This window comes from Canis lupus, chromosome 5, assembly GCF_048164855.1.
Source record: "Canis lupus baileyi chromosome 5, mCanLup2.hap1, whole genome shotgun sequence".
In the NCBI taxonomy this organism is placed as follows: Eukaryota; Metazoa; Chordata; class Mammalia; order Carnivora; family Canidae; genus Canis; species Canis lupus.
Genome location: NC_132842.1, coordinates 58281978 through 58309019, shown reverse-complemented (window position 1 = coordinate 58309019; position 27042 = coordinate 58281978). Strand labels below are relative to the sequence as shown.

General features: G+C 49.4%; 1 long non-coding RNA gene across 1 annotated transcript; it reads left to right on the top strand.

The window, feature by feature from the left end:
- Nucleotides 1-10950: 10950 nt before the first annotated feature.
- LOC140633005 (uncharacterized) lies at nt 10951-26803 on the top strand. Its single transcript, XR_012030636.1, has 3 exons — nt 10951-12515; nt 23403-23499; nt 26697-26803. It is a non-coding gene; the product is annotated as an uncharacterized lncRNA (long non-coding RNA).
- Nucleotides 26804-27042: the final 239 nt, after the last annotated feature.

The window sequence follows — 27042 nt, the reverse complement described above, 5'->3', positions numbered from 1 at the left end:
TCCATCTCCAAGATCTTGGCAGGGACCTTAGATCTTTTGTTAGGGCAGCTTTTTACCCAGTGGCCCTCTTCTTTTCAAAAAGCACATTGATTTTTGTTCAGCTTAGGGCGCTCCCGATGGGGACCAGGGCCATCCTCCTTACCTGTCCCTGAGGCCAGCTTCTTGAGGTGCCTCTGTCTTTCCCGTGGGTCGTCTGTGGTGTGGCCAGCAGGATCTTGGCCAGGTTTTGGGTGTGCCGGTCACTTAGTTTGGTTTGTTGCTCTTCTGGACTTTCTCGATTATTATAGACTCATTCTGCTACTTTCAATAAGTCCTGCAAGCTCTTCTGTCCCAGTTTCTCTACTCTTTGCAATTTCTTTTTAATGTCTGGAGCGGCCTGGTTAACAAAGGCCATGATAATTGCGGCCTTTGTTTCTGGGGCTTCTGGGTTCATATGGGTGCACTGCCTAAAAGCCTCCATGACTCTTTCTAAGAAGGCTGCTGGACTCTTGTCCTTACCCTGTCTCACATCATAGACCTTGGCCAGATCAGTAGGCTTGCACATGGCAGCCTGGAGACCTGCCACTAGAGTCTGGTGGTGGATCCGGAGTCTCTCCTTACCTTCAGCTGAGTTGTGGTCCCAGGTGGGGCAGGATAAGGGGAAAGCAGCATTTATGAGGTCTGGGTTTTGAGTTGGCTGTCTGTCCTCCACCAGGACAGACTTCCGGGCTTTCACCTGAATTCATTCTCTCTCTTCAGTGGTGAAGAAAACCTGCAAGAGCTGTTGGCTGTCCTCCCAAGTAGGCTGGTGGGTAAAGAGAACAGTATCTAAAATCCTGATTAGATCTCTCGGATTATCAGAGAACTTTGCATTTTGGGTTTTCCAATTATATAAATCACTGGTGGAGAATGGCCAGTACAACATTAGCTGTCCACCAGTCTCGTCGGTGGAGGGGGGAGTCCCATGGCGCAGAGGGGAAGGGCGGTGGAGTCCGCCCTCCCTGGGTGAGGGGGTGGGGCTGCCCGGTGGGTCCCTCTGCGCATTCCCGCTGCCGGCTGGCACACAGGGACTCCCTCGTCAGGGTGGGGTGGCGCCCCTTCTGCAGCCGCAGGTGCCTCCAATGGTGGGGCGGAAGGGGGAGGGGGTGCCCAGTAGGGTGGCAGGAGGATCAGGTCCTCCGGGGAGGAATCCTGGAAGACCAGATAAAGGGGAGCTTGGGGCATAGAGTCAGTCTCCTCGGCTTTCCGCAGGGCTAGAATCTTGGTAGGTCCTGCTTTGGGGGGTAAAAATAGTTTCAGCCAAGGAGGGGGATGTAGGGCATCTGGTCAGGGTGGCTGTCTAGTTTGTCCCTGCAGATCACGGTCTTAACCTGTAAGAGAATAGGTAGGTGGAAAGTTCCTTCTTGGGGCCATCCCACGTCAAAGGTTGGCCATTCTGACATACAGTAAGTTTTTAATTTCCCTCTCCTTATGTAAACAGTTATGACAGTAAACAAAGACACAGTAACACAGACAAATGCACAGTTAACAAGGACATAGTAACACAGACCAACGTTCCAGTGCGGCTGCAGAGAGAAAACAGAAAGTAACCCAAAGAGCTGGCAGCCGGCCCTCCTTACAGATGAGGACTCCCATCCTCCTTACAGATGAGGACCCCATCCTCTTGGCAGGGGCAAGGGACGTCTCCCAAGACCCCCCAGATGAGGACCCTATCCTCTTTACCGACGAGGACCCCGTCCTCCCAGCGGGGGCAAGGGACATCTCCCAAGCCCCCTGGGCAATGGCCCGCCAGCGAGTCCGCCTAAGCCAATGTCAACCCAATACAGATTGGAATTCCTACAGGTAAAAGTAGTTTAGAGCTCTCAGAATATATGTGCGTGAAAGGTGGAAAAAGTTGAGTGCACTCACCACACGTGAACCCCTCTGGATGGGGTCCTGGGGGTCTCTCGGATTCTGGACCAGCCCCCAAATATTGTGCCCAAGATTACGTATCCGAGAAACCACCAAGGAGCTGACACCAATGCAAACACACGAGGGTTTATTTACAAGCTTGAGCTTGGGTCCAAGTATAGCCGACACAGGGGATGGCAGGTCACACTTCATCCTTCGGAGCTGGGTCATGGAGGCCTGAAGGTGTCTGAGCACCACCTTCTCCTCCAGGGCCCAGGGCTGGGCCAGTGAGTCCTGGAGGAACTCCCGGAGACCTTCCAGGGACAGCTTCAGGAGGCGTTCTGGGAGGTGGGTGTGAGTCAGACCCAGAGGGCCTTGCCCTGTGGCCCCCGGTGACCCCAGGGACAGTGGCTGGTGTTCCCCTGTGCCCAAGAGTGCTGTGGGCAGTGTGCTGGCCAGGGTGGCCCCTGCCTGCTGCTCCTCTCAGGGAGCCCCGCTCCACCCACCTGCCCTGCCATCCCCCCACCCCAGGTCTGGGTGCTGCTCAGAGCACAGGGTCACTGCCCCTGCCCACCCCAAACCCGGGCACACCTGTGCTCCCAGGGGCTCACTTACTCCTGTGCACCTTGAGGATGGTGTAGGCCATGGCTGTGAGCATGCACTCCCCATCCAGGATATAGGCATCCCAGAGCTTCAGGGTGAGTAAGAAGGGGGTCTAGGGGACAGCGGGGTGGGAGGAGTGGCCTGAGCAGGGCCCCTGGGGGTCGCTGCTGGGGCTAGGCTCAGCCTCCCATCTTCCCACAGCCCCTGCCATCCCCTGGCTGCCTCCAATGAGGCCCCACAGCATCCCCAGTGCCTGCCTTCCTCCCAGGGAGATCAGGGCTCCCAGCCACTCCAGGTTCTGACCCCGGCCAGCACCCCCTGCACACCTGGGGACACAGACTCTGCCCCCACTTGATGACACCACGCCTCAAGAGGACCCCAGGCTGGCCACCCAATGGGCCGAGGGCTTGGCCATACCCCAGCCTGACCTGGCCTCCCCCTGGGGGAGCTGAGGCAGAGACAGCCCGCCCCCCCAGAACCTCCTCCAGGGACCCTCTGGGCTTTTCCAGGATGGGCTGGGCTGCGAGCCTCAGCCTCAGAGCTCCAGGGTCGGGCCTGGCTTGTCTGGAGGGTGGGGCTGAGCTGGGCCCTCCCCTGGGGTCAGGGGGCAGGTCAGGGAGCAGGTTCCTGGGTTGGCCTTACCAGGTCGATGAAGCACTGAAGGATCCACTTGGGGGTGTAAATGCCAGTGCACATCTGTTCCTCATCCTGGCGGAAGGGCAGGATGTACTCAGGCTCCACGCCGTGGCCACTGGAGCTGGGTGGACAGGCTCCTCACAGCCTCACCCAGCCCCAAGGGTGCCCCCAGGCCCCAGGAGGAGGAACGTGATCCCAAACTCTGGGAAGCTCAGAAGGGCTGTCCCCCCAACCCCTGCCCTGGGCCATGGGGATGGAGTCTCTGGGAGCTTCCACTCGCCATGTGCTTCTTCAGCTTGGGGAGAGCTCTGTCTAGAATGTGCTCATGATGGGCCTGGAACCTCGGCAGTTTGGGGAACCCTGGAATGAAGAAGCCTGAGAAGGCCCCAGGCCCCCACGATCAGGGCCTCCTCCTGCACCAGGCGGGGTGGGGGGTGACGGGGCAGGGGCTTTCCCCCCATGCCCTGACCCCCGTGTGCCCACAGCTCTCTGAGCCCTGACCAGACATGCCCTTCCCAGAGGGCAGGGCTGCCTCCCAGGCCCGGGGTACAGGGCCTGGGGACCCTTGTCCTCACAGAGACTCCGCAGGGTGGATGCCCAGGGATGAGGACTGGGCCCGGCTGACCCAGCACCCTCTCTCCTGCAGTGGCCACCACAGGGACAGGCGGGTCCCCAGCCCCGAGGGGCAGTGGATGCAGGCCACAGGGAGGGTGATGGGTGTGCACGGCCCTCTGTGGGGCTTGGGAGTCAGGCTGGGGGCCCCCGGATCGGAGATGCTACCCCCTGGGCTCCGTGTGGCTGTGGGCTGGCAGGGGAGCCTGAGGGGCAAGCAGGCAGCCGGGCGGGAGGCTGGGGGAGCAGCGGGAGTGCGAGCCTGGCCTGCAGATGGTGGGGCGGGTGGCCGTAGCTCCGGACCCGAGGCCACCGGGGAGGCAGGGCCCTTGCCCGTGGTGGGGCGGGCTGGGGGCTCCCACCTGCCCCCCCTCCCCCCCGCCCCCCCCCCCCCCGTGCAGCAGCCTGCAGGGAGGCCCTCCTGAGCTCCCCTCCCGCCCGGCGGCCCGGCGGGCCCCTTCCGTGCATGGCGTGCCTGTCGATGGTCATCAGCTGGGCCAGCGCCCAGAAGGCGTCCTCCTCGGGCAGGAACGTGAGGAGGATGGCCGCGATCTCGCTCATGCCCTGGCAGTAGCCCACCTCCTGCAAGAGCCAGAGCCCCACGGAGGGGGGGCTGCACCCCGAGGCCCCCTCTGAGCCCTCCCCGCAGGCGTCAGGCTCCCCCTGCTCCCTCACAGCCCGGGTTCCTGGAGGGGGGTCCCGGAGGGGGCTCCCAGAGGGCGGGGCGGGGCAGGTGAGGGCCACCCGGACCAGCTCGGGCGCCAGCACCCTGGGCCCCACTACCGAGCCCTGCAGCCACCATACCAGGGTCCCCGTCCTCAGACCAGGAGGAGGGGCCTCCGTGAGCTGTGCCAGGCTGCAGGGGACCCACCAGGTCTGGAGACCCCCCCACTGAGGGCAGGTCGGGGGCCTGACTGTGGCCCCTGGGAGGTCCCACGAGGGGAGCAGGGCCAGGACACCCCATGGGGCCTTGGAGTGTGTGAGCTGGGGTCCTCGGGGGCCCTTCTGGAATGCGCCATGGAAGGGAGCAGCCTCCTGGGCACCTCGGCCTGGTGCCCTTCAGGGGAGTGGGAGCCTTCCCCGCCCGGGTTCTCATCAGTAGTCCCATCTGTCAGGGTCCAGACCCGAGTTCTAGGACGGCCGCGGTGCACACGGGGGCCCTGGGGTACGCAGGCCCTGCCTCCCCTGGGCGGTCTGCACCCAGCCCCCTGCTCGTCCTGGAGGAGAGAGACCCTCCCCGGCATCTCAGGGCGGTGGAGCTGGGGCCCTAACCGTGAGTCCCGCTGGTCACCAGCACTCAGGACAAGGCCGCCTGCGGGGCAGGAGGCGGGGGCAGGGACACTCACGGTGTCATACACCGAGTAGGCCGCCACCATGTGGAACAGGGCTCGCTGCCTAGGAGGGGGGACAGCGGGGGGCTCTGCTCAGTCAGCCCCCGCCCAGTGAGGCCGCCCGAGGTGCCGACACCCGCCCCGCAGGCCCCACGGCCTCAGGGCCCCTCCGCGGGGGCCGATCTCTGGGGTCAGGTCTGCGCACGGGGACAGGCAGCGACCTTACATGTGCAGTGTGCCGGGGGGTTATGTGCACCCTGGGGTGTCCGATGCCTCCATGCGGCTCCCGCCATGGGCTGTGCAGCTCCGGGCTCCCCCCAGTGCCGCCAGCGCCCCCTCCAGCCCTGGAGCGGCCCCCCCTGCACGCCCCCCTGGGAGCCAGCGCTCCCCCTACCCCAGTCCCCGCAGCCCCTGACGCGTCTCCTCCCCTGCCCTGGCCTGGCCCCGTGTCCCGGGAACACCACCAGCCCCACGTGGCCCCTGCCCGGAGCCCACGCAGCCGGGGCGCCTGTGGCCCTGAGCGCACCCCCAGGCCTTCCCAGGTGTCCTTGGACTGGACTCTGCACGGGGCACCCCGTGCCTGCCCATCTCAGAGCATCTCGGGGCTCCAGGTCTGAGCTACCGTGAAGAGAGCAGGGAAGGTCGTGCAGGTGTGACCCGGATACAGGCTGCCAACCCCTGGGGTCACTATCTGAGCCCGCGGGGGGGGGGGGGGGGGGGGGGGTACAGGGTGCAGCCCCCTTAGTGCTGCCAGGAGCCGCCCACCTGCCCCCTGCACGGCTGCCTGAGTCTGCACCCCGGCTCCGGGGCCCCCGGGCCAGGGCTGCTGGAGGCTGGCTCCCCCTGGGCCGGGGGTCACAGGTCAGCCTGACCCGGCCTCACTCTGAGGGCCCCAGGGGGCCCTGGGGGGCAGCAGGTTCCCTGCAGGGAGAGGAACCGAGCTCTCAAGGAGAGATGGTTCCAGCGGCCCCCCGGGAAGCCCCAGCGCACCCCTGCCTGGCTCCTCAGCCCCAGCCCTGGCACCCCTGCAGGTCACCCCTGGGGTCCCAGGCTCTCACACACCCGCCTGCTGCACACAGAGGGAGCTGCACCCTCTGCTCCACCCACCTGCACCTGCCCTGTCGGAAGCACCCTGCCTTCCCCCCTACCTGCGGCCCCTGGGGACTCTACAGGACACCTGGGCTTCTGATGGGAGCAGGCCGTCCGGAGAACCCCAAGGTGGCCAGGAGGTGTGAGCATGCCCCACAGGGCCAGCTGCACCACGTCCTTGCCAGGGGGGTGGGGAGGACAATAGTGTGAGGGATGGTGTGGGGGGATGATGTAGGGGGATGGCGTGGGGGCGGTGGTTGAGGGGGATGGCGTGGGGGCCTGCAGACACAGGGCACCCCTTCTGTAAGGTGCACATGGAGATGTCTACAGATAAAGGTGACCCCAGTCTGGGTTTGCTGTGACACCCGCCCCTGGGGCCCCGTGTGCTCAGCGCAAGGCCTGGGCTGGGGGCGGCATCTGGGGGTCGTCATACTATGTGTGCTCACCAACTGCAAATTGTCTAAAATCAAATGCACAGAATTCAGAAGTACATAAAGCACCGAGGGTGGGTGTCACCCTGACCTGCTGACCTGTCCGACCCTCGACGGGTCCATGTGTCCCGGTCCAGCCACGCCAGGCTGCCTGGCCCCCAGATCCCCTTACTGCCCCCCATGCCCCCAACCCGGCCCCCTGCTCTTCACGGGGCCGTCCCTCACCCCCTTGGGGTTCAGCTCAGACGGTGACCCCTGGAACCCCATCCTCGAAGCCTCCCCATCCCCGAGACCCCAGGGTGGGGGCACAGGGTTCATCCCCAGCACCCTACCATGTGGCAGTGTGTTGTTTGCTGCCGTCTCTTCCCCTGGCCTCGAGACCTCGTGTCCCTGCACAGAAGCCCCCAGGCCTCCCTCGGGCCCCTGAATCCTTTTGCTCAGCAGCCTCATCCGCCCGTAGCAGTCCCAGGAACATGGGTGTGGCTGTGGAACGTCCTGTTGATGTTGTTGATGTCCAGGTCTATTTGCGTGATGTCCTAGGAGGAGACCAGGGCCGCCTCCTTCATTTCCTGTGGGGAGACCCCGGGAGGAGGAGCCGGCATCAGGGACACAGACCCCGACCTGTCACCAGCTGCCATCCTGAGCAGGGAGCCCTGGGGCCACCACAGGAGTGTGTCCTGTGTTCCCTGGCAGGAACCTCCTTCCTTCCCCTGGGAGGCCAGGGACAGCGGGAGTGTCCACCATGCCCACAGGGCCTGCGTGAGGGCCTGTGCCCAGCTGTCGTGGGCGGGGAGGGGACTGAGGGTCAGCCTGGGTGGGAGGGGACGGGGGTCAGCCCAGGTGGGGAGAGGACATGGGGTTCAGCCCAGGTGGGGAGGGGACTTGGGGGGTCAGCTCAGGTGGGGAGGGGATGGGGGTTCAGCCCAGGTGGGGAGGGGACATGGGGGGTCAGCCCTGGGTGGGGAGGGGACGGGGGGTCAGCTCTGGGCAGGGAGGTGACACAGGGGTTCAGCCCAGGTGAGGAGGGGACATGGGGGATCTGCCCTGGGTGGTAAGGGGACATGGGGAGTCAACCATGGGTGGGGAGGGACAGGGGGTTCAGCCCAGGTGGGGAGGGGACATGGGGGTTCATCCCAGGTGGGGAGGGGACATGGGGGGTCAGCTCTGGGTGGGGAGGGGACGGGGGGTCAGCTCTGGGCAGGGAGGTGACACAGGGGTTCAGCCCAGGTGAGGAGGGGACATGGGGGATCTGCCCTGGGTGGTAAGGGGACATGGGGAGTCAACCATGGGTGGGGAGGGACAGGGGGTTCAGCCCAGGTGGGGAGGGGACATGGGGGTTCATCCCAGGTGGGGAGGGGACATGGGGGGTCAGCTCTGGGTGGGGAGGGGACGGGGGGTCAGCTCTGGGCAGGGAGGTGACACAGGGGTTCAGCCCAGGTGAGGAGGGGACATGGGGGATCAGCCCTGGGTGGTAAGGGGACATGGGGAGTCAACCATGGGTGGGGAGGGACAGGAGGTTCAGCCCAGGTGGGGAGGGGAAATTGGGGGGTGAGCCTGGGTGGGGAGGGGACACGGGGGGTCAGCCCTGGGATGGGTGGGGACATGGAGGGTCAGCCCAGGTGGGGAGGGGACTGAGGGTGAACGGGGAGTGGAAGGGCCCCACTTGGTATTTCCCTGGGTTCCTGGCCTTAACCTTGTTGTTGTTCAGCAATCGCAACCACACCTGTCCCTGCACCTGGGGCGGGGCCCCCTTGTAGACCTGCCACAGCTGGGTCTCCCTGGAGCTGGGCCCTGTCCCCCACAAGGAGCAGGGGGCCGTGCACCCGACGTGACACTCCCCCACCGCTGTCTGGGGACCTGGGGAGGCTCCAGCTCCGCAGCAGACTCTCCCCAGGCAGGGGGCTCCCCCAGGGACGGGGCAGGAAGACACTGAGGTGGCCCCCCAGCTCTGTCAGGACGGAGAGCCCTTGGGGGCACCCAGCGCCCCACCTTCTCGCTGGGGAGGTAGTAGTCTCATTGCTTGAGCACTTTTATCCATTTGTTGGCACGCTGGGTCTCCTGGCGATGTTTCTGGAAAAGGACAGGTGGGGGCAGCAGATGAGGCTCCAGCCATGGGAGGTGGGCCCTTGGGAAGGGCCAGGAAGGCACAGCCCCCCCCCCCCCCCCCCCCCCCCCCCGCCCGTGGACCGAAGCTCCGGGTCTGGGGCACGTTCCCGGCAGCCTGTGCAGAGCTGGGACAGGGGGTTGCTGGGGAGATGCCCCAGGGGATGTCCTGGGTGATGGGGTGCAGACAGCTGGCCCCAGCCCCCCCCCCCACATCCTGCCTGGGTCCCAGGACAGGCTCTCACCTTGGCCTCGTGGGGGCTGGGGCCTGGCAGCTGCTTGTCCCTGGAAGGCAAGAGACGCAGAGCCCTGAGCCTCCGGCCCGGCCCCACAGCCTGCCCACCCCGCCCCCGTGCATCTTGGCCCAGGGGCCTGGGGAGGTCAGGGCTCCCCCCAGGGAGGGCAGGGGCTACCAGCATCCTGTGGGCGGGCGGGGGCAGCGTTCTGGGGGGTCTGAGAAGGGTGGTTGCTGGTGGTGGGCTGGGCGGGGACCCCTCAGTGCCCCCAGGGGGTGACTTGCCCCCCTCCTCGAGGGACCAGCCCCAGAGCTGTCAGCATGGCCTGGGTGCCCCGTGACCGTCCTGCTGATTTCCCCCGCCTTCCCAGCATCCAGCTGGCCTCCCCTTGCCCCCTGGCCATCCCCCTGCTGTCCCCTGACTCTACCCCTCTGCTGTCACCTCTGCCCTCTAGCCCATTTTACCTCCTGTCCTGTCAGAGCCCCTGAGCACTACGTACCCCTGAGCCATCCCAGCAGCCACTGGGCAGTGAGCAGGGCTGAGGGGGCCCCACCTGGGGTCTCTAGCCTCCTCCAGGTTCTCGTGGGGTCATCGACCCAGCAGCCTCCTCTCCTGCGACCAAGGCCCCTGGGCTGTCCAGTCCCTCGTTCCCACCCAGGGCAGCCCCCTCCTCCTCTTCCCTCCTCCTGCCTGGTGGGGCCCTCCCTCTGTGGCCCCCCCTCCCTCCCTGCCCTGGCCTGGTCCCTGACATCTACCTGCAGCCCCTCAGAAGCCTTCGGGACTATGGGGGCCCTGGCCTGGGGGGTGTGGGTGAGGAGCACCCCTGTGGACTCGCCCCAGCCCAGGCTATCCCCCTACGGAGAGAACGCCCCGGCCCCAGAGCCCCTCACCCACGGGAGCCCCTGCTGAAGGGACTGGACACCCCCCCCGCCCCCCAGATGCAGGAGGCAGACACCTGGGCCTGCCCAAAGCAGGCGTGGAGGCCCCTCCTCTGAGTGCCCAGGGGCCTCCCCCGGGCCCAGCTCCCATCCTTCCCACATCCCAGGTCGGCCTCCTGGGTCTCTCAGCTGCAGCCCAACACAGACGTGGCGCTCAGAGGGCTCCAGGGGACGAGGTCCTGACCCTTGGGGGGGGGTGTCAGCCTTGAAAGAGCCGATCCTTCACATGCAACCCCTCTTAGATGGATGAGGGGGTGTCCAGCGGACTCACTGCAGAAAGCCCTGGTGGTTGGTGACCTTCCACAGTGACAGGTCCTGTGGAGACCCTGCTTGGCGTGCCTGCAACAGAGGGCGCCCCGTGGTGGGGACCGATCAGAGCCAGGGACATGGGGACAGGAGGGAGCAGAAGGGCTGCTCCCTTCCCTGAATCCTGAAGGAGCGCCGACCCTCTGAGATTAGCCGGGCACCAGAGAAGGGCCTGTGTGCATGGTGGGCGCAGCCTGACAGCCTCACCTGCTTCTACCAGTGATGATCCCCACCTGGACCTGACCTGACCTGGTGACTGTGGTCCCCACCTGGGCCACGCTTGACCTGGTGACTCTTATCCCCACCTGGCCATCACCCGGACCTGGTGACTCTGGTCCCCTATTAGGTCTCACCTGGACCTGGTGACTCTGGACCCACCTGGTCCTCACCTGGACCCAGTAGAATGTGATCCTCACATGCACCTCATCTGGACCTGGTGACTGTGGTCCCCACCTGGACCTCACCTGGAACTGGAGGCTGTGATCCTCACCTGTGCCTCACCTGGACCCAGTGACTGTGGTCCCCCCCTGGGCCTCACCTGGACCCGGTGACTGTGGTCCCCACCTGTCCATCACCCGGACCTGGTGACTGTGGTCCCACCACCTGGTCCTCCAGGTTCTCGTGGGGCCATCGACCCAGCAGCCTCCTCTCCTGCGACCAAGGCCCCTGGGCTGCCCAGTCCCTCGTTCCCACCCAGGGCAGCCCTCTCTTCCTCTTCCCAGGCCTCACATGGACATGATAACTGTGGTCCCCACCTGGGCCTCACCTGGACCTGGTGACTCTGGTGTCCACCTTGCCCTCACCTGGACCTTGTGACTGTGGTCCCCACCTGGGCTTCACCTGGACCCGGTGACTGTGGTCTCCCTCTGGGCCTCACTTGAACCTGGCGACTCAGGTCCCCACCTGGGCCTCACCTGGACCTGGTGACTGTGGTCCCCACCTGTCCATCACCCGGACCTGGTGACTGTGGTCCCACCACCTTGGCCTCACCTGGACATGATGACTGTGGTCCCCACCTGGGCCTCACCTGGACCTGGTGACTGTGGTCCTCACCTGGCCATCACCCAGACCTGGTGACTCTGGTCCCCAACTGGGCCTCACCTGGACCTGGTGTCTCTGATCACCACCTTGGCCTCCACTGGACATGATGACTGTGGTCCCCACCTGGGCCTCACCTGGACCCGGTGACTGTGGTCAATCCCTGGGCCTCCCCTGGACCTGATAACTGTGGTCCCCACCTGGGCCTCACCTGGACCTCATCTGGACCTGGTGACTATGGTTCCCACCTTGGCCTCCCCTGGACCTGGTGACTCTGGTCTCCCCCTGGCCCTCACCTGGACCTGGTGAGACTGGTCCCCACCTGGGCCTCACCTGGACCTGGTGACTGTGGTCCTTACCTGGGCCTCACCTGGACCTGGTGACTGTGGTCCCCACCTTGGCCTCACCTGGACCTGGTGACTCTGGTGTCCACCTTGCCCTCACCTGGACCTGGTGACTGTGGTGTCCACCTTGCCCTCACCTGGACCCGGTGACTGTGGTCCCCACCTGGGCCTCACTTGAACCTGGTGACTCAGGTCCCCACCTGGGCCTCACCTGGACCCAGTGATTGTGGTTCACACATGGGCCTCACCTGGAACTGTGACTATGATCCCCACCTCAGCCTCACCTGGACCTGGTGACTGTGGTCCCCACCTGGCCTCACCTGGACCCAGTGATTGTGGTCTACACATGGGCCTAACCTGGAACTGTGACTATGATCCCCACCTCAGCCTCACCTGGACCTGATGACTGTGGTCCCCTCCTGGGCTTCACCTGGACCTGGTGACTGTTATCCCCACCTGGCCTCACCTGGACCCAGTGATTGTGGTCTACACATGGGCCTAACCTGGAACTGGTGACTGTGATCCCCACCTCGGTCTCACCTGGACCCAGTGACTGCGGTCCCCTCCTGGGCTTCACCTGGACCTGGTGACTGTGGTCCCTGCCTGGGCCTCACCTGACCTGGTGACTCTGACCCCCACCTGGTCCTTACCCGGACCTGGTGACTGTGGTCCCCAATTGGGCCTCACCTGGACCTGGTGACCGTGGTTCCCACCTGGGCCTCACTTGGACCTAGTGACTGTGGTTCCCACCTGGGCCTCACCCAGACCTGCTGACTCTAGTCCTCAACTGGGCCTCACCTGGGCCTAGTGACTCTGGTCCTCATCTGGGCCTCATGTGGACCTGCTGTCTAAGACTCAGGAAGACATGGGGCCACGTCTGCCATGACAGGAGCCTGGCTTCCTCAGGACCCGCTGGAGGACCCTGGAGGCGCTGTTCGGAGTCACATCCACATCAGCAGGGGCTACTCAGAACGACAAGGTAAGTGAATGGGGAGAATTGAGAGTAGGGTTAGGGTTTAGGGTGAGCAATAGGTGGTGAGAGTTAGGTTAGATGTTATGGGTTAGTGATCATGGTTATGCGTACCAGTTAGTGGTTAGGGTGAGGGATGGGGTAAGGGTCAGAGTTAGGAGTTAAGGTACGGAAAAAAAAAGGAGTTAAGGTACGGGATTAGGGATTAGAGAACTGAGTTAGGGCCTGGATTAAGGTTAGGTTACAGATAGGTTATAGGGTTTAGGGTTAGGGGGATAGGGGTAGGAAATAGGGTTAGAGTTAGAGTTGGGGATGGGGTTAGGGTTAGGGTTAGGGCTAGGGGTTTGGGTTAGGGTTAGGGTTAGGGCTAGGGGTTTGGGTTAGGTTTAGGGTTAGGGCTAGGGTATGGGTTAGGGTACGGGTTAGTGTTAGGGTACGGGTTAGGGTTAGAGTATGGGATAGGGTTCGGGTATGGGTTAGGGTACCGGTACGGGTTAGGGTACGGGTATGGGTTAGGGTTGGTACGGGTTAGGGTTAGGGTACGGGTTCGGGTTAGCATTAGGGTATGGGATAGGGTTAAGGATTAAGTGTTAGGTTTAGGGTATGGTTTAGGGTTCGGGGACGGGTTAGGGTTAGGGTACAGGTTAGGGTTAGGGTACGGGTTAGGGTACAAATTAGGGTACGGGTTAGGGTACAGGTTAGGGTTAAGGTATGGATTAGGGTACGGGTTAGGGTTAGGGTTACGGTACGGGTTAGGGTTAGGGTATCTGTTAGGGTACATGTTAGGGTATGGGTCAGGTTAGGGTATGGGTTAGAGTTAGGGTTAGGGTATGGATTAGGGTTAGGGTACGGGTTTGGGTTAGCATTAGGGTACTGGATAGGGTTAGGGCTAGGGGTTAAGAGTTAGGTTTAGGGTACAGGTTAGGTTTAGGGTATGGGTTAGGGTTAGTGTACTGGATAGGGTTAGGGCTAGGGGTTAAGGGCTAGGTTTAGGGTACAGGTTAGGTTTAGGGTATGGGTTAGGGTTAGGGTACGGGTACAGGTTAGGGTATGGGTTAGGGGGAGGGTACTGGGTTATGGTCCGGGTAGGGTACAGGTACGGGTTAGGGGTTAGCATTAGGGGTTACGGTTAGGGTTAAAGGTTAGGGGTTAGGGTTAGCAGTTAGGGGTTAGGGGTTAAGATTAGTTTTAAGGTTAGGGTTAGGGTTAGTGTATGGGTTAGGGTCCGAGTTAGGGTATGGGTTAGTGTTTAGGGTTAGGGTACGGGTTAGGGTATGGGTATGGGTACAGGTATGGGTACGGGTTAGGGGTTAGGGGTTAGGGTTAGGGTTAGGGTTAGGGTACAGCTTAGGGTAAGGGGTAGGGGTAGGGGTTAAGGGTCAGGTTTAGGGTACGGGTTAGAGTTAGGGTATGTGTTAGGGTTAGGGTACAGGTTAGGGTATGGGTTAGGGTTAGGGTACGCATTAGGGTTAGGGTTAGGGTTAGAGTTACTGTACGGGTTAGAGTTAGGGTACGGGTTAGAGTTAGGGTACGGGTTAGGGTATGGGTTAGGTTAGGTTACAAGTTAGCGTTAGGGTTAGGGTATGGGTTTGGGTTAGGGTTAGGGTATGGGTTAGGGTACAGGTTAGGGTTAGGGTTACAGTTAGGGTTTAGGGTTAGGGTTAGGGTTAGGGGTTAGAGTTAGGGGTCAGGGTTAGGGTTAGGGTTAGTGTACGGGTTAGGGTATGGGTTAGGGTTAGGGTTAGGGTTAGGGTATGGGTTAGGTTAGGGTACTGGTTATGGTTTAGGATTAGGGGTTAGGGGTTAAGGGTTGGGGTGAGGGTTAGGGTTAGGGGTTAGGGTTAGGGTATGGGTTAGGGTATGGGTTAGGGTTAGGGTTAGGATTTCATCCGTTTCACACAAGTTTTTATGCTAACTTCTCAGTTTGGATTCCTGAACCACACAAATTATATAAATCTAGTTCTTACATTCATTTGTGATATAGGTTTGAGTCTTATTTTCTACCCAAAGCCTTGGATGGTGGCAAGTAGAGTTTTTCTAACCTTTATTTGACCTAAAGGTTACTACCTTTATGTACTACCTTTATTCCTCTTGTTTCTTTGTGTGCATTAAAAACCTAGCCCCAATACCATATTTTTTCCAAATTCCCATTGGGCCACCAATAGCTCCAATAGCATTTATGACATCAGGGAATTTTTCATTCATTTTCCATTTTTGTGTGTGTATATTTAAATTTGGAGCACCTGGGTGGTTCAGTTGATTAAGCATCTGCCTTGGCTCAGGTCATGATCCCAGGGTCCTGGGATTGAGTTCTACATCTGGCTCCCTGCTCAGCTGGAAGTCTGCTTTTCCTTCTGCCCCTCCCCCATTCGTTCTCTCTCTCTCTCTCTCCTTCAAATACAATCTTTTTTTAAAAAAAAAAGTTTATTGTATTTTGTTTACTATTTTCATGTGTTTGAAGTAGGCAGAGGTTGCTCTATATTAGCTCAGCCCACCATATTGAGTATCTTTAAGGTATATTTTCAGGTAAAGATGAGAACATCTTGGAAAAACTACTGTTGTTATTGACTATATGGGTGTTTGCTTCAGTGGTCATGTATATCATTTCACATGCCAAGCTTTGGAAAAAGTGTGGAGATACAGGAATCTATAGAAAACTGACTTTGGGTAAAGGGATGAGTAAAATGGGTGAAGGGAGTGAGAGGTATGTTTCCAGTTATGAAATGATTAAGTCACAGGAATAAAAGATAAGTGTAAGTACTACAGTCAGTGATATTTTAATAGTGGTGTTTGGTGACAAGATAGCAGCTATACTTGTGGTGAACATAATATAACATATAAACTCATCAAATTACTGTTGTACATCTGAAGTTAATGTAATATTATGTGTCAACTACAATTTAAAAAAGAAAAAAATCAACTTTAGAAAAGGAGGAAAATTCAAGAAATACAAAGTCTTTAAAGTCATTAACAGTTACTCTTTTATAAATGTAAACTTCTTTTGAGTGTTGGAAACTTCAAATCATACTGGAGAGAAGGGTAACTTTATGGCCAGATGCAAACTATGGTAGTTTGCTGCTGCTTTGTAACACCTTCAGATCACAGTATATTGGCAGCCTCCTTCTCTATACCTGTGTCTGTGGAGTAATAATGCTAATAGTTGGCATTCACTGAGTACCTATTATATGATAAACTGTCCTCTAAGTCCTTATGTTAACTCATTTAGTCCTCATAATAACCCTTCTGGGAGCATTCTGTTATTCTCATTATCTTCCTTATTACAGTTGAGAAAGCTAAAGTAAAAACAGTTAAGTAACCTAATCCAAAATTACATTTCTGTTAAGTAGCAATACCAGAATTAAAGCCAGGCAGTCTGGCTACAGAGCTTGTGCTTCTAACCACTGCTACATTGTACAAAATTGTAAGAGAGATGTCAGGGGCAAAGGATCCTGCCATAGTAAAGATAAGAATATAGTGAGTCCTTCTGTAAGCATATATAAACTGTCTAAAGCTACTTGTTCCACAGATATATTCTAGGTTAGGTTTTTTTGGTGCTGTTTTTTAAAAATATAAACAAGCAAAATAAGGACTAAGAAGGGGGATCTTGGAGGGAAGGTTATTCTGCCCCTTCATGGTGGAAGGTAAAGCTTGTGTGGAATTTAAGGTTAATGCCCATGGTACCAAGACTGAATGCATCCACAATAAGAGCAAAGCAAAATGGACAATCAGCACCAAAAAATGTTTTATTTATTCTGACCTTTGGGTAGTGGCTTGGCCACGGCTCAGGTTCAGACCTTTAGTTTGCTTTTATAGCCATTCAGTGTAAAAAAGAGATAAATTTTATTTTGTTTGTTTGTTTTGCATAGTCATATTTTATAGTTCTGCTCTGATGCATTTCATAAATGACAACATTGATATAGCTTTTCCACATAGTTGGATGGTTTTATTATGTGCATATTTCATGTCCCTTGTAGGTGCCAAAGTAAAAATTCAGGGCAATGTACTTTAGAAAGCTTTGAGGACCAACACATTTTTAAATGAACGTGTATTGAGAATGTATTAAATAGATTATATGAGTCAGTCTATCAGTTTTCATTTACTGAGCACCAGCTATATATCCCATGGTGTGGAAACCATTCACAAATACAAAAGTTATGCTCTTGCCTATAAGATTTTTTTTCTATAAGATTTTTTTATTTTGATGGAGAAATACAATGTGTAAGACATTATATATTATATATAAATGCTATATTATAAACTCCTGAAATTCTTAAGTAATTCTGAGAGAGGAGAAATGAATATGAATTAGATTAGTTAGAAGTTTCATAGGAAATGGGTTTTATATGATAATAAGCAGTACTTATTGAGCTCTTACTTTGTGCTGGCACTGTCCTAAGCACTTTAGATGTGTTACTCTATTCAGGTAAGAAGAGAAGAAGTAATATGCTGTAGCCACCCAGCTAGGAAGAGGTAAAGCCAGAATTCACAACCATATAGTCTAGTTCCAGAATCCATTCCATGATTACATCTCTCAAAACAAAGAGACGAATGGATCTGGGCAAAGTAAATTAAAGACATCCCAGGCAGGACAGTCAGTACCAAAAAGGGCATAGAGAGGTGGACTTAAATCCCATTTGTAAATTTTTAAGAGAGTAGTGTTTTGTATTTTTAAGATTATGTGTGAGATTTTAATAGTGTGCAGTGATGGTCATAAAACCTTAAAGTGAACTTATTGCATATATATGATCTTTAAATATTATGTACTGAGTTGTTCTTTTTTCACCTATAGCTATAATTATAACAGAAGTCAGTGAGAAATTCTGTTTTTTGAAAAAGATTTTATTTATTTATTTGAGAGAGAGAGCACAGAGGAAGAATGAAAGGGAAAAGCAGACTCCCTGTTGAGCAAAGGGCCTGACTCACAGCTTGATCCCAGGACCCTGGGATCAGTACCTGAGCAGGAGGCAGAAGCTTAACCAACTAAGCCACCCAGGTGCCCCAAGAAATTATGATTCTTTATATGGTTGCTACTCTTGTATTCTATTTACCAGGAGTTGATCTGCAACATAAATCAAAATATTTAAGTTTACTTGTTCCCCCGAATGCATATATATACATATATACAGTTAAGTTTAAACAAAGCATGAATACATTTTGAACATAAAGTGAAATGAGCATTTTAGCAGCACTTTCTTTGGCACTTTTACTGTACGTTTGACAATTGCATATCAGAGAGAAATATCTACCTTCTTATAATAAAGTTTTTAATATTTTTATCTGATAGCATCAGGCCATCAGTGCCATTCTACCAGATATAGAAGAAAAACAAGGAAATTTACTAGAATTTGAAATAAGATGGGATCCCTGGGTGGCGCAGCGGTTTAGCGCCTGCCTTTGGCCCAGGGCGCGATCCTGGAGGCCCGGGATCGAATCCCATGTCGGGCTCCCGGTGCATGGAGCCTGCTTCTCCCTCTGCCTATGTCTCTGCCTCTCTCTCTCTCTGTGTGTGACTATCATAAATAAATAAAAAATAATAATTAAAAAAAATAAAGCTGTTGAAATAAGAACCCCTGAAGATGCAGGTAAATATGGACCCATACTCAAGTTTGATTATTTCATACATCCAAGGTCATTGCTCCCTTAGCTTCTTAAGGTATATCTTATATCAAAGCTTACTTACAGTGGCTGAAAAGTAACCTTTTTTTTTACATGATAAGAAAGTACCAGGAATGAGCATCAGAAGTCATTTATGCAAATCAGTGGCTAGTGTAATTGTTAATCAAGATATTTCGAGACTTAAGGTATAACATGCATGAGTAATATGAGAGACACTCAGAACCACGGTCAGAGATAAGCTACTACTGGTGATAAGTTTAGATGAAGATGTGGAAAAAAAGCATAAGATAGTGGCTAGATATGATATTATGTTACTACTTAGCTCCTCAGTTTCACCCAGCTATGGTAACCCTTAAAAACAGATCAGAAAAAAAAAAAATCAGAAAAGGAATAGACCGTTGTGACTCAAGTAAGGCAAATCCTCATGCCTTTCAGATGAGCAGATAGACCCAGTAAATGTCTTAGTGGATAGCTGTCTTCCTGTTTAAAAAAACACTAGTGGTTCAAAATGGTAAACTTGACTTTGATCCCTGACCTAATAATCTGAATTTCTCAAAATGTCAGTGAATATTTGCAAATCTTTGGTAGGTCACAGTTGTGTTTTCTTGAGTTATGATTTACAGATAGAAATTAGCTCCTGAAAGATGCAGATCTGAATGTTAGAGTAGTTAGCTAAAAAATAACTTGAAGAATGTCATCAGTCTTTCATATGACAGGATACAACTATTAATTCATCTCTTGTCCTAGCTCATACTGTATATAATCTTTAAAAAATTATTTCCTTTTAAATTATACCCATTCTACCTTTCATCTTGGCCTAACACATGGTACATGTTATATTTTGAGGAAAATAATACAAAATAATTTATATTATTTATATATTTGTGAATAATTCATATATATATTCATAATAATTCATATATTTAATTCAAATATTCATTATATCATAATTCATATATTAGCATTTACAATATCTTATATACCTAAGGTGAATTTCCAATTTTATAATTTTTTATTAAAAGGGTATGTAAATGTACTTCAAAATATAATAAAGAAGAAAAATGTGCTAAAATTACATCCTGTCTCACCACAATATTTTGTTGTATACGTTCCTTTATTTTTTTCTAAGAATTTAATTACATAGTTATACCTCAATAAAATTATTAAAAACATAGTTTGGATCTAAACTTGCCAATTTTACATTTTCCCCCCATACCCATTATTCTTAGTGGTTTGCATAGTATCCTGTTATATAAATGTTCCAGGTCTTCATTTTTCCCTTTTTGTTGAACATTTACATTTTTCCAATTTTTTGCTGATCTTTAGCATATATCTTTCTGAATTTAGGATTATCTTCTTTGGAAGGATTACCAGAATTGGAACTACTGGGTCAAAAATTTATAAACATTTTAAAAACTGATAATTTGTATTGGTAAATTGCTTTATAAGGTATTAGATATTAATTTGCACTTTCACCAACACACATTAGTGTTTGTTTCCTTTATACTGCTAATAGCATCAGTATTTTCATTTAATTTTAGTAGTGTAATAAGAAAAATGCCTCATATATTCACTTGCCTTTTTGATTATTAGTGGTATTTTTTCTCTACTTTTATTTCCTGCTTTTGTGAAGTTGTTCCTGTTTGTCTATTAATAAATTGGAGCCATTTTATATAATCAAGTTATTGACCCCTTTCCTGCCATAATTGCTGCAAATATGTTTTTCAGCTTAACTGTCTTTTTATGTGTAATGTGTTAATTTATGCTTAAGTACATATATTTTCAAATTCTGTATAGTAAAATATCAGCCTTTTTCCTTTGGTATTTCTTTTAATGCTTTTAAGATGATAAATTTTTCTCCCCTCCCCATCCCTGTGCTTTGTAGTTTAATTTTATAACCAATACAATGACTAGCAGGATCCCTTTATTTTTGTCTCACTGCCCCTTTAAGGGAAGATAGAGAGGTAAGGCAATGGAACTCTAGAGTTCTTGTTTAGTAACTAAATACTGACTGTTATTTTTTTTAAGATTTTATTTATTTATTCATCAGAGACATAAAAAGAGAGAAGCAGAGACACAGGCAGAGGGAGAAGCAGGCTCCCCACATGGATCCTGATGTGGGACTCCATCCTGAACTGGGATCATGCCCTGAGCCAAAGGCAGACACCCAACCACTGAACCACCCAGGTGTCCCAATACTGACTGTTATTGACTTCATCAATCTTTGGCAAATGTCTAAAACTTAGTCTCTTCAGAGCAGTTTTCTGAGGCTGTTCTGAGACTTCTACCTGGCTCCTATAGTGTAGCAGGGCAGCGTACAATTTCCTTTCCCTGGCTCTTCTCAGTCTCTCTCTCTCTCTCCCCTTCTCTCTTTATTTTTTAATTTTATTTTTTAATTTTTTTTTAGGTAATCCACCCTACACAGGCTCTTTCTTTCAGGGAAAAGCCATCATAGTCAGGATCACAGAGCGGCCTCCACTCCACACCTTTTGAATCCTGGCACTTTGGACCTGTGATTAGAAGGGAGGATAGGAAAAAAAAAAAAAGAAGAAGAAGAAGGGAGGATAGTTAATTTTGAGCACAGGAGCAACTTTCCCTTTCCCCAACTGTCCGAATGTCTTGCTGGCTCTGCAGGGTCTCAATCTCTAGATGTTCAAGAAGGAAGTGGATGTGAGTCCATTGTCACCAAAAAAAGTTATTACTCTCTTCAGAGGCTGCCCCCATTGGGCTTGAGATAAAGGAGAGAAATCTCCTCGCCTTTCACCTTGGCTCCTCAGAATGAGATTCCCATCCATTTGAGCAATAGCTCTCCGAAGTATTTTTACAAATTCATCACCCTGTATTCTGACACCTTTCATATCTTTGATCTGGCTGAGGGATCTAAGAATAATGAATGCCACTGTGTACATTTCTCTTTGAGTTTTTGTTATAGATGTCTTGCATTCACTTTGATATCAGATATCTTTAGTGCCTCAAATAAACTGACCATAAGAATGTTTAGTTTGAACATTTCATACATTATTTTTTCCTAAGCATTTTAACTCTGTTATTCATTTGAAATCTCTTTTCCACATGTGGTACAAAACAAGGATAGAATAGAGTATCCCACCCCCCATATCACTACTCTGCCTCTTATTTGTTGAATAATTTCTGTCATCCTCATTGTTTTTCTAATGCCTTATAATCATATATTAAAATCTTACACATATTAGGGCAATTTCTAGGTTCCAAGATACCACTGATTAATGTATCTGATACGTATATAGTATCAATTTACATGTAAAATTCTTTATGTTCTTTTTTATAGAAAAATATAGAATCTTCTTCAGTTAGAAAATCTTCAGTTAGAAAATCTTCAGTTAGAAAAACCCAATGTGACAGGGTACATTGATACTATAAACATCTTTTATTAAATGTCAAATATGCCAAATAGATTTATATCTAAATTCTTAATGATCAAGTTTCCCCCCTTTGTTGGCACATGCATCATATAGAATTAATCCTTAGTCATAGTACTAATAAGACAGAAACTACTCTGGGAACGCTGACTCTATACTGACCAAATCATTTATATCATTTGTCTAATTTGCAAAGGGAGGTTCTGGAACAAATTTCTACTCTGAACTTCAGTCATTTCCCACCACTGATTTTCTAGTTAAATTATCTAGAAATTATCTAGGTAAATTATCTAGAAAAATATGCATTGGTCTAAAATCTAGTTAAATTATCTAGAAAAATATGCAGTGGCCTAAAATTATTAGGAAAAAACTTAAGAAACAAAACCAAAAGTGAAATAACAAATAGCTTAACAGAAATAAAATGTATTAAATGTATTCATTTAAGCATTTCCATTTACTACCTGAGAATTGGATTCTCTTTTTTAATAAATTAAATATTTATTGGTGTTCAATTTACCAACATACAGAATAACATCCAGTGCTCATCCCATCAAGTGCCCCCCTCAGTGCCCGTCACCCATTCATCCCCACCCCCTTCCCTCCTCCCCTTCCACCACCCCTAGTTCGTTTCCCAGAGTTAGGAGTCTTTATGTTCTGTCTCCTACCTGAGAATTGGATTCTGAGGTAATTGACATTTATGTGTAAATCTTGTGGATTTGTGATCGGTGAAGGAAGTCATTATGCCTTTACTTAGGAAGAAGACGAAGAAAGTAGGAAAATTTGAAGTAATTGCTGTAAAAGTAATTTTATATAGATCTTTAAGTAACCTGAGATATATTACAGCCCTATTTAAGTGTTAAGTGTAAAGAACAAGAACTGATAGCATGCTTTTTATTTTTAACTACATATATAGTTACATATAGCAAACACATCTAGAATAATACACTTAGAGCAGCCTGGGTGGCTCAGTGCTTTAGCGCTGCCTTCTGCCTAGGGTGTGATCCTGGAGACCCGGGATCGAGTCCTGCATCTGGCTCCCTGCATGTAGCCTGCTTCTTCTCCCTCTGCCTGTCTCTGCCTCTCTCTCTCTGTCTCTCATGAATAAATAAATTTAAAAAAAGAATAATACACTTAACAAATACATCTAATATAGTTTAATTAATAATTAACTATTAATTTTATTTTAAGTATTTTTTATTAAACTTAAATTATTAAATTTATGAATTTATAAAAATTTAATAATGAATATAGCATACATACATATATAGTTACATATACTATAAATATGCATTGATTAATCCATCAGATAAATATACTAAAAACTTTTACACACACCAACAAATACACTGCTACCAAAGTATAAACAGTAGTCTCTTGTAGAATGAAAAAGAGGAGAAACAGAAGGTGAGAGTAGGATACTCTTTTTTTTACTTTTCTTCTATGTAAACATTCATATTGTTTGAAATGTTTTATGTGTGCCTTTTGTATTTTAAAAAGTAAATAATTTCAACAAAATATTTATTTTCCTATTCATCTTCCTTTCCTAACCTCATTTCACAGATGAGGAAGGTGACTATAGAGGTCATGTGACTTGTCCAGGTTCACAGAGCTAAGTGGAGTAGCAGGACTAGAACTCACGCTAACCTGCTCTATTTAGAGTACTTCCATAGAGTGGCATAATTCAGTGAGTTTTGATTTATATATCTGGACCACTAACTAATAGTAGGAACAGGGTAAGGAAATAATGGCATTTTATTTTATTTTTAAATTATTTTTTTAATAATGGCTTTTTAAAATTAATAGGCTGAGTTTTGTGTGATCAAACTTAACATTTGATGTCTTTCTTCTATCATTAACTGACTTTTTATTACCATGTTTCCAGAACAATGCATTGAAAAGATGCTAGAGATAAAAGAGATTATGGATTAGGTGCTTGCCAAACAGAAGGCAGAAAGGGATGATCTGGCTAAAAACTACAGGTGAGTGAAAAAATAGAAATGCTTTAGAGTTTTCATAATATTTACCTTCTTAGTTATAATAGTGAGAATCTAGAATTTCTTAAGAGTGTGAATGTTGCATAGGACCAAAGAATGACTTTATGAGGTCATCTAATCTATTACCTCCATGGGCAATTGTACTTTCCAGAAAGATATTTTTATATTTTATTACTTGAAATATTCAGAAAAAGATGTATCTTAAAAAGTTGTCTACAGCAAAGAATTTTGTGAAAGTGTCTCTGGTCATGAATCTCCAAAATAAATTTCTTTCCATAGTGAACTTAAATTTTTTACAGTACAAAGTTTTCCTTTTGCTATCACAAATGTTGTCTTTCTAAGCATTATAACCATGTATATTATTTAGTTTTGTGTATTTCTAAACTCTCAAAGTTTTTAAGAGATTTCATCCTGATTATATATTGGTTACATACCTCTTTTGTCCTTTTCTTGAGAAAGATGTTATATTTTTTTCTTATGTGGCATTATTTTTATTAGTTTTTCATAGATTTATGCCATTTTTTCTCATAATGAGAACTTTAAGATTTACTCTCTTAGCAACTTTCAAATATACAATACAGTATCATTAACTATAGTCACCATGCTGTACATTATATCCTCATGACCTATCTATTTTATTACTGGATATTTGTACCTTTTGACTCCCTTTATCCATTTTACCCACCCTCCACCTTCTACCTCTGGCAACTACCAATCTGCTCTCTATATCTATGAGTTCAGTTTTTTGAAGTTTTTAGATTTCACATATAAGTGAAACCATACAGTATTTGTTTTTCTGTCTGACTTATTTTCACCTAATATAATACACTCAAGGTCTGTGCATGTGCATGTGTTTTTCTGTCTGACTTATTTTCACCTAATATAATACACTCAAGGTCTATGCATGCTGTCAAAACTGGCAGGATTTCTTTTTCTTTCTTTTTCATGGCTGAATAATATTCTTCTGTGTGTGTGCACTTGTGCACATAAACCTTATTTTCTTTTTTTCTATAAATTTATTTTTTATTGGTGTTCAATTTGTCAACATATAGATAACACCCAGTGCTCATCCCGTCAAGTGCCCACCTCAGTGCCCATCACCCACTCACCCCCACCCCCTGCCCACCTCCCCTTCCACCACCCCTAGTTCATTTCCCAGAGTTAGGAATCTTTCATGTTCTGTCTCCCTTTCTGATATTTCGCACTCATTTTTTCTCCTTTCCCCTTTATTCCCTTTCACTATTTTTTATATTCCCCAAATGAATGAGACCATATAATGTTTGTCCTTCTCCGATTGACTTATTTCACTCAGCATAATACCCTCCAGTTTCATCCACATCGAAGCAAATGGTGGGTATTTGTCGTTTCTAATGGCTGAGCAATATTCCACTGTATACATAAACCATATCTTCTTTATGCATTCATCTTTCCATGGACACTGAGGCTCCTACCACAGTTTGGCTATTTAAACCACATTTTCTATATTCATCCTTTGATGGACATTTAGGTTGTTTTTATGTCTCAGCTATTGTTAATAATGCTGCAGTGACTATGGGGTTGCAGATGTCTTTTTGACCTTATTCTTTATTCACATGTGATCTTTCTAGTTTCTTTTATATTCTTATGAGCACTTGACATTTATTGTACATTCAGGTTTTTTCCTGAATTTATTTAAAAATCAGTTTTCTATTTTCATTTATAAGTCTTCTGTGTTCATTTTGCTTTTTCTCTCCATTGAATAAGTATTACAAATTCATTTCTATTTCCTGTTTTCCTGTCAGTATAATGCAAGTGAGCTTATAGGACCACAGGTGACTGCAGGATATATTCTAGGAGACTTTGGAGAAGGCTAGCTTCAATTTTCCTTTATGTCCTATGATTAACAATATACCATGGATTTTGGAAAGTTCCTGATCAGTTGGGTTTGCAGGTGTGTAAATCTATTCATATTGCTATAAGACTTAAAATCATGTAATCTAAAATGAACTCTTATTTTTCTGTCTGAACTCTGTTTTAAATGCAATATTACTATTTTTTCTCCTTTTATTCTACTAGTTGTTTGTTAAACTAATTTCTTCCTGATGTTTCTTCAATTTTCATCTGCTACTCACTTTAACATCTGTTTTGCTTGGAGTTCAGTACCAACAACTCTATACTATGATAGAGAGACAGATATCTTACTATTGTTGTCCCATAAAGCAGCTGCTTGAGGATGACCCTTGAGGGTCCCTGAGATGATTTCAAGGGGTGTGTGAAGTCAAAACTATTTTTATAAGAGAACTAAGATATTATTTGCCTTTTTGGCTCACATTCTAATGAGTGTGTAATGGAATTTTCCAGAGGCCACATGAAGTGTGATATCATTATTCTAATAGCTAATGGAAAGCATGCTTGAATATTCTCGTTTTAAAATTTTCTGTTTTATTTTCTAAAACAGTAAATATTGATAGATATATCCATATGAACAAAAGCCCTTTGGGTTCCTCAGTAATTTTTAAAGGTATAAAAAAATTCCTAAAACCAAAAAGTTTGAGAACTACTAGAAACAAAGAGTTTAGTGTCCTGAAGGTAACTGTAGAATAACTGAAAGAAAGAGGTATGTAGATTAGCCATTTTCTCTCAAATGCAAGCGCCTTATAGTCATACAGGTTAATGCCTATCTGCATAGTCCCTCTGGACCTGAAAGTGATTCAGTACAGATTCAAAGCATAATTACAGTAATTACTTGATGGACTGACATTGCTCAGGTCTAGCTCAGGTATAATTATTCACAAAATAGTCTCACTCCTTCAGCTCTAAGGGAACTTAAATGGAACTTATTCACAAATGTTACTTCCTGACACACCTTTCCACTATGAACAGGTAAGCAACCTCTAAATTTAAAGAATAGTATTCCTCCTTGATCATCAGTGGCTACTTAACATCCCAAATTTTGTTTCTTTTTCAGAGTTGACTCACAACTGGTAAATAATATAAATGTGGAAAACCACACCATCACCTCCATAAAAAGGCAGTCTTACACGTAACCTTAAGAGTCATTTTCCTCTCAGAAGAAATTCATTGCAAAAATAGACCCTTGTGTACTTTGGGCTGATTAAATTAAGACAGGTATCTTTAAAATCTAAATGACTACTCAATTTTTTCTCCGGTTTTCATATCGTTTTCTCTGTTTCTTTCTGTAGGGTGTCCATAGAATCATTTAAGCAAGGAGTCCTGAGAGAACAGCTGGCTAACCTGGCCACAAGACAGAAGAGCCTTTTAGTTGTGGCAAAAAAAAAAAAAAAAAAAAAAAAAATTACCCAGAAAATCCAAAACTATAAAAACATTACATCTTTGTCTGGTCCTAGTTTGAGGAAGCCACTGTCCAGCTCAGAAATCTCTAGTGAAAAGGACAGCCAAGACCTTATTAGTCTGGAAAATTCATTGCAGCCCCAGTCAGGTTCACTTTCTCTTGTCAGCCTTACTTGTGGAAGCATGCAGGAAACACCATTGTCTCCAGAAACATGGAATAGCAGCCCAAATACCAAC